Source organism: Triticum urartu, chromosome 4A, assembly GCF_056163025.1.
Source record: "Triticum urartu cultivar PI428250 chromosome 4A, HENAU_Tu73, whole genome shotgun sequence".
Classification (NCBI taxonomy): domain Eukaryota; kingdom Viridiplantae; phylum Streptophyta; class Magnoliopsida; order Poales; family Poaceae; genus Triticum; species Triticum urartu.
Window position 1 is genome coordinate 327,069,251 of NC_141876.1, and position 7,633 is coordinate 327,076,883.

Sequence of the window (7,633 nt, forward strand, 5' to 3'; positions counted from 1 at the left end):
AAATCAACACATCCTCTACGATATTTATGTTCATGGTGCATTATATCCTACTCATGCTTGCATTCGGTGTTGATAAATTTTAATGCATGTTCATGACTATTGTCGCTCTCTAGCTGGTCACTTCCCAGTCTTTTTCTAGCCTTCACTTGTACTAAGCAGGAATACTGCTTGTGCATCCAATTCCTATATACGGTATCTACCTGCCGTTCCAAGTAAATTTGTATGTGCCAAACTATAAACCTTCAAATAAACATTCTGTTTTGTATGCTCGAATAGCTCATGCATCAACTAGGGCTGTCTGTATCTTCCATGCTAGGCGGGTTATTCTCAAGAGGAGTGGACTCCGCTCCTCACTCACGAGAAAGTGGCTGGTCACCGGGATGCCCAGTCCCATGCTTTATGCAAATCAAATCAAAATAACTGCAAACAAAACTCCCCCGGACTCTTGTTAGTTGGAGGCACTCGTTGTTTCGAGCAAGCCATGGATTGATGCTTGTTGGTGGAGGGGGAGTATAAACTTTACCATTCTGTTTGGGAACCGCCTATAATGTTTGTAGCATGGAAGATATCGAGATCTCTCGGTTGTTATGTTGACAATGAAAGTATACCACTCAAAATATTATTCATATCTATTTCAAAATCGAGCTCTGGCACCTCTACAAATCCCGGCTTCCCTCTACGAAGGGCCTACCGATTTACTTTTATGTTGAGTCATCATCCTCTTATTAAAAAGCACCATTTGGAGAGCACCGCTGTCATTTGCATCCATTACTTTTAGTTTACATTGGGTATGACTTGACTGGATCTCTTTTACCATGAATTACAATGTCTAGTCAGTCCTTGATCTTTAAAGGTGCTCTGCATTTATGTTTTGCGGTCTCTGAAAAGGCTAGCGAGATACCATCTTGTCATATCATATTATGATTGTTTTGAGAAAGTGTTGTCATCCGAGATTTATTATTATTGCTCGCTAGTTGATTATGTCATTGATATGAGTAAACGTGAGACCTAAGTGTTATCGTGAATATGGTTAGTTCATAATCTTTCCTCAAAACTTGAATGCTGGCTTTACATATTTACAACAACAAGAGAAAACAGAGTTTGTAAAAGTTTTTCTTTATCACTTTCAGTTTATCAACTGAATTGCTTGAGGACAAGCAAAGGTTTAAGCTTGGGGGAGTTGATACGTCTCTGTCGTATCTACTTTTCCAAACACTTTTGCCCTTGTTTTGGACTCTAAATTGCATGATTTGAATGGAACTAACCTGGACTGACGCTGTTTTTATCAGAATTGCCATGGTGTTATTTTTGAGCAGAAATAATAGTTCTCGGAATGACCTAAAAATCAACGGAGAATTATTTTGGAATATATAAAAAATACTAGAAGAAAGATCCACATCAGGGGGCCCACACCCTGTCCACGAGAGTGGGGGGCGCGCCCTACCCCCCTGGCGTGCCCCCTGCCTCGCGGGCCCCCTGACGCTCCATCGACCTCAACCTTGACTCCATATATTCACTTTCGGGGAGAAAAAATCAGAGAGAAGGATTCATCGTGTTTTACGATACGGAGCCGCCGCCAAGCCCTAAACTCTCTCGGGAGGGCTGATCTGGAGTCCGTTCGGGGCTCCGGAGAGGGGAATCCGTCGCCATCGTCATCATCAACATTCCTCCATCACCAATTTGATGATGCTCACCGCCGTGCGTGAGTAAATCCATCGTAGGCTTGCTGGACGATGATGGGTTGGATGAGATTTATCATGTAATCGAGTTAGTTTGTTAGGGTTTGATCCCTAGTATCCACTATGTTCTGGGATTGATGTTGCTATGACTTTGCTATGATTAATGCTTGTCACTAGGGCCTGAGTGCCATGATTTCAGATCTGAACCTATTATGTTTTCATAAATATATGAGAGTTCTTGATCCTATCTTGCAAATCTATAGTCACCTATTATGTTTTATGATCCGTTAACCCCAAAGTGACAATAATCGGGATACTTACCGGTGATAACCGTAGTTTGAGCAGTTCATGTATTCACTATGTGTTAATGCTTTGGTCTGGTACTCTATTAATAGGAGGCCTTAATATCCCTTAGTTTCCATTAGGACCCCGCTGCCACGGGAGGGTAGGACAAAAGATGTCATGCAAGTTCTTGTCCATAAGCACGTATGACTATATTCGGAATACATGCCTACATTACATTGATGAACTGGAGCTAGTTCTGTGTCACCCTAGGTTATGACTGTTACATGATCGATCGCATCCGGCATAATTCTCCAGCACTGATCCAATGCCTATGAGCTTTTCCATATATTGTTCTTCGCTTATTTACTTTTCCATTGCTACTATTACAATGACTACAAAACCCAAAAATATTACTTTTGATACCGTTACCTTTTGCTATCGTTACCACTACTATCACATTGCTTTGCTACTAAACACTTTGCTGTGGATATTAAGTTTCTAGGTGTGGTTGAATTGACAACTCAGCTGCTAATACTTGAGAATATTCTTTGGCTCCCCTTGTGTCGAATCAATAAATTTGGGTTGAATACTTTACCCTCGAAAACTGTTGCGGTCCCCTATGCTTGTGGGTTATCTCCCTCACCGCCCATGGAGTTCGAGCTGAGCTCCATGCTTATTGACGAAGAGTAAGGAAGAACACTCTCCCATCCTTGCTGTAGTTTCTATACGTTCGTTTGTTTGCTGACTGATTTTGATTTTCGTCCTTGCTAGGGAGGAGGAAGAGGAGGGCAAGACCCTCACTTACCGGACCAAATGGTTCCAGCAGGTGGAGCTACCGAAGTCCATGGAGGGTACGGGTTTGGCGAGAAGCAGCTCAATCGATCCGACGCCAAGCCCCCAGCAGAGCCCCAGCTCGAAAGCACATGACCGGTTCCTCCTGCCAAGGGCAATGTAGGAGAGTGCCTCACCTCCCCAGCCTGGGGAGGAAGGGAGGTCACTCAGGGCAATTCCTTCCCAGAGGGACCCACTCCGCCTGCCGATCGAGCCAAGGAATCCACGACGAAGTCTTTCACGGAAGGAGCTGTGGTTGCTGAGGGAGGGGATGGTGGCCATGGCCTGGCAACTAATGTTGTCGGGAAACTGAAGCTCCTCCACGGATTGCATCTCCGAGTAATTCATTTGCTCTTTAGTGTTCTGCTGTTCTTATCATTTTGCTCCATGTCTCTGGCCTACCAATGCCTCCGTATCTTTATCATTGCTTGTTGTCTTCGATTGCATCCGCTCTGATTAAAGAGCCTGAGCTATTGGAGGAGGTGATCGGCATAGGGAAAGATGTTGTAGAAGAGGCTGCCAAGATTGTCGCCGCGGAGGAGTAGGTACATGCTACTGGGGGCGTCCAGGAGCTCCCGAAGGAACCGGAGGAAACCCCCGGTGGCACGCCAACATCGGGGGTGCTGATTGAAGAGAAAGAACCTCTCCCAACCATGAACCCCCTTCCCTCTTTTGGCAACTTGGTAGAGACCTCGCAGCCAGCTTCGAGCCAATTAGCGTTGGTTCTTGCGCAGCCTGGAGTCGGAGCCCCCTGTTCATCACCTGCGACGAGCGCGGAGCTCGATGAAGAGATCCAGCGCATCTTGGCGTAGCTGTACTAGGGGGTTGAAGAGGTGGACGCCTCCATCGACGTCGCCATAGACTTGTCCTTCCTAGAGTCTGTGGCGGTAGGGGTAAAATAGATGCGGAGCCGACATAGCCAGAAATGGCAGGCACTTAAAGAGCAGAGCAACTCCAAAAACCAAGTGGACTAGACGCTGAGGGACAAGGGTATCGAGCTGCCCGAGTGGCACGGCAAGTAGTCCCAAGTTCTGTTGTGGCAGCAGGAAACGATCTCCATGGCAAGGGAGGATGTCATTGCCCGGGAGGCCCGCCTGGCGCAGAGCACAACGCTTTTAGACGCCGGGGAGCGGAACATCTCTTCCCAGGAGGAGAATCTCGAGGCCACCCTTTGTGCCAAGGATGGTGAACTAGAAGCCCTCGTACAATAGCGCACCAAGGAGCAGGAGGACAAGCATAGGGCGGCCTTGGATGCCCTTACTGCTGACTCTGCCGCCCAAGAAGCTTGCTGATGACCTTTTTGTTGCATCCACTGCCACGGTTGATCTCGACCAACAGGTGGCGAAACTAATAGAAGAGCTCGCCAAAAGTGTCAAGGAGGTTGTGACCCTCAAGGAGGATGCGCAGAAAGCAGAGACCCTTCTGAAGGAGGTGCAATCAGAGCTTGCCTTCAAGAGCTAAGACCTTAAGACTGCCAACGACACCATTAAGGACATGAAGGCCAGGGTTGGCACCTTGGAGAGCTCGATCGAATCTTGCGAGGTCCGCGAGAAGCAGCTGACGAAGGACCTGGATACTGCAAGGCTCCTTCGGAAAGAGGCAGAGGACAAGCTGGCGAACCACTCTGATCAGGTCGACCTTTGGATCAAGAGATTGATTGACATCGCCGAGTGACTCACTACTCAAACTACAGCATGGGCATGGAGGTGCTAGTCTTCATGGCCAGCAGGCAGGAAGTCCCCAGCGTCAAGCTAGGGCTCTTCTTCAACAAGTTGATCGAAAAGCTGAAGATCCATGAAGGAGGAAGGGCTGATCACTTCACAAGTGAATCCTGGAAGCTTGCCCGCAACGCCCTCTTCATGGTCTTTAGCAACATCGCCTACCGTCACACAGACTTCGGTCTAGCTGATGGCTTCAGGAAGCTGCCGGGGGACGCAAACATTTCTACTGCCAAGAAGGACGCCCCCTTCGCCGAAAAGGTCCTTGCCGTCCCCAGGGCCTCGTGAGCCCGCCAGGCACGGCCTTGAATAACTCTTGTTGTTTTGGATGCCCTGTAACAAAAACATTATGCATGCTTCGTGTTTAGGGTCCATACTTCTTATGTTCGTGTAGAACTAATGTCATTACTTAATTTCAATTGCATGTTTATCCCTCTTGCATTCACCCATTGGCATTTGTATTATTAGTCTCTTTGAGTGTTTTGGTTGCTTACCAGTATCATATTGCCGCAATTGTCATAAGGGTCGGGCCCTTAACACTCATTTTGGTGAGGATACATCCCGGCAGGTTTTTCCTTGGTAGTTTTTGACGCAGCCACTCATTCTGCGAGCAGGCTCGGAATAGAACGAGGGCGCAGACAAAGACTTCTAAGGTGTTGTCACATGAAAGATTTATTCATACGAACACCTTGGTATTCGAGGGATAAACAAATGCAGATTCTAGGTCTACAATAGAGTTACGATTGAGTGGAATGAACTTTTATCCTCGCTTCCTTCCACTCCCTTCAGCTGCCGCCGCTTGTCGGGCTCACATGTTTCAGGAGGGATGGCACCGCGTGTGTTGCTTTCCGGCTCCAAGCAGGTGCCTGCAGGAATTATATGTATCTTATGGGCAGTAGGACGCGATGCGAGGCACGACCGGTTTCTCCCTCCTCCTCTTTACACTTTTCAAACAATCTAACGATAGCTGGCATAAAAGTCACGCTGACGCGGATGGCCTTGCCGGAGCATACTTGCCGGTGCATCGATCAACGGGTTCGCACCGACGCTCTACTCAGGATTCCCCTAAGAAGGGTGAATGATAAACCAAGTATTGCGCGGTCTCATAGACATTGATGATGCTAAACCCAGAGTAGCTAGATTGTTGATAAGTGAGAGTGGCAGAGAGAGAAATCTTGTTCCGTTACACCTTGTCCCATTTCCCGAACGGGGCTTGCATGGTGACCATGCTGCCTGAACCATTTGAGGTTGTTGTGCCACCATCCTTCCTGGTTCCCACCGCCGCCGCAACTGCGACAGGGGGGCAAGCGACGGTGGAGCAACATTGCTTCCCTCCCATCCCACCATTCACCGCCTTTTCTCACACCTCACGGATGATGAATCCATCGATGTAGAAAACAATGACGAAGATGACACTGCTTAAACTCTCGTGTTCGCGCAAGCGCTTCCCCCTACTTGGCGCGCCAAGGATGCTATGGGAAAACACGACCACCTATGGGAGCACATTGCACAAAGAGCGGAGGGCGTAGAGCAGCACGACAGCGATCATACGAGAAGTTTTTACCTAGGTTCAGGCCGCCGTGAGGCATAAAACTGTACTCATGCTTTGGTGGATTGATGAGAGGACTGTGGTGGAGACGCGTCGCTCTAGCCCGGCAAGGTTGCCTCGGGGCAAGAGCAGTCACGCGCGAATGACTGTACAAGAGTCTGAATCCTTTCTAAGGTTTCCCTGGCCCTCCATTTATAGATCAAGGGGTCACCACAATGGCAAATCAGTCACTGCATACTGATTAGATAGCAAACAGTGCTATCATACCTAACTGTGCAGATAGTACAAGGGGCATTAAATGCACCGCCTAGTGTCACATCATGGAGGAGCCCAGCAAGCCTTGCCATGATGTTCTTCCACCTTCTTGCCTGCCTGCGTGATACATCTCTGGACGGGTGTCATTTGGAGGTGATTGCCTTCGAAAATGGCTGCCACGTACCAAATAACAACCACTTAGTCACTTGGGGGCTCGACACCGCACCGATCGGTGACTTGCTTTGCTGTGTGGTGGAGCAGTGGAGCCTTAGCTTGGTAATACTCCCTCGACATCCCGAGAAAGCTTGTCGGGGTAGTCTTGAGACTTGTATTCAGGGCAACCTCGACCCCGCCAGGCTCGCCTGCCCGGCAAGGGAGGTTTTTCCTCAGTGGTATCTTGCTCCTTTGGTTGGTCTTGGTCTTCTTGATCCGCCCTTTAGTTTCTCAAAGTGCTATCTCTTCTGCCGAGCCTTGTCTTGAGTGTTGCAACTTGTTTGGATCGGAGGCCCTTTGGGTTAAAGAGCGTTGGATCCACTTTTGCAAGAGCAGTGCAAATTATTTTTGAGTCCCAGCTGCGTAGGAATACTGAAGCTTACATGGATGACATAGTGGTCAAGACCAAGGACATATCAACACTAATTCAGGACTTGGAACAAACCATTGCAAACCTGCTCAGGATCAACTTGAAGCTCAACCCAGAGAAGTGTGTTTTTGGCATTCCTTTTGGCAAGCTACTCGGCTTCTTTCTGTCTCACCGGGGGATAGAGGCCAACCCCGACAAGTTCAGGGCGATTGAGCAAATTCAAGCACCAAAAATAGTCAAGGACGTGAGGCGTTTGACTGGATGTCTTGCCGCACTGAGCACGTTCATCTCCAAGTTTGCTGAGCGCGCCCTGTCGTTCTTCAAAATTTTGAAGAAGGCGGGGCCCATGAAGTGGACCTCGGAGGCGGAAGCAACGCTTCAAGACTTAAAAGCTTACATTTATTCTGTTTCCACCTTTGTCGCTCCTAAACCGCAAGAGCCGTTTCTGCTATATCTAGCGGCAACGAATCAAGTGGTTAGTGCAGCACTGGTGGCACAGCGGGAAATGGAAGAAGGGGCAACTGCAGCTACTATCCTTCCTGGGTAAGGAGGTGAACTAGCCACAACAAGGTTGAGTGAAGATCAGGGGAAAGAAGTGCAGGATAGTGAATGCAATCCCAAGGCTACGGCAAGGGAGAAAGTGGTGCGGCGACCTGTCTACTTGGTTAGCTCCCTGTTGCAGGGGGTTAGATCAAGGTACTCTGGGGTTCAAAAATTGATCGTCGGCCTCATC

General features: G+C 48.4%; 1 pseudogene; it reads left to right on the top strand.

Annotated features, from left to right (window-relative positions):
* Positions 1-3,697: 3,697 nt before the first annotated feature.
* Positions 3,698-4,469, top strand: LOC147975740 (uncharacterized; annotated as a pseudogene).
* The last annotated feature ends 3,164 nt before the right edge of the window (positions 4,470-7,633 follow it).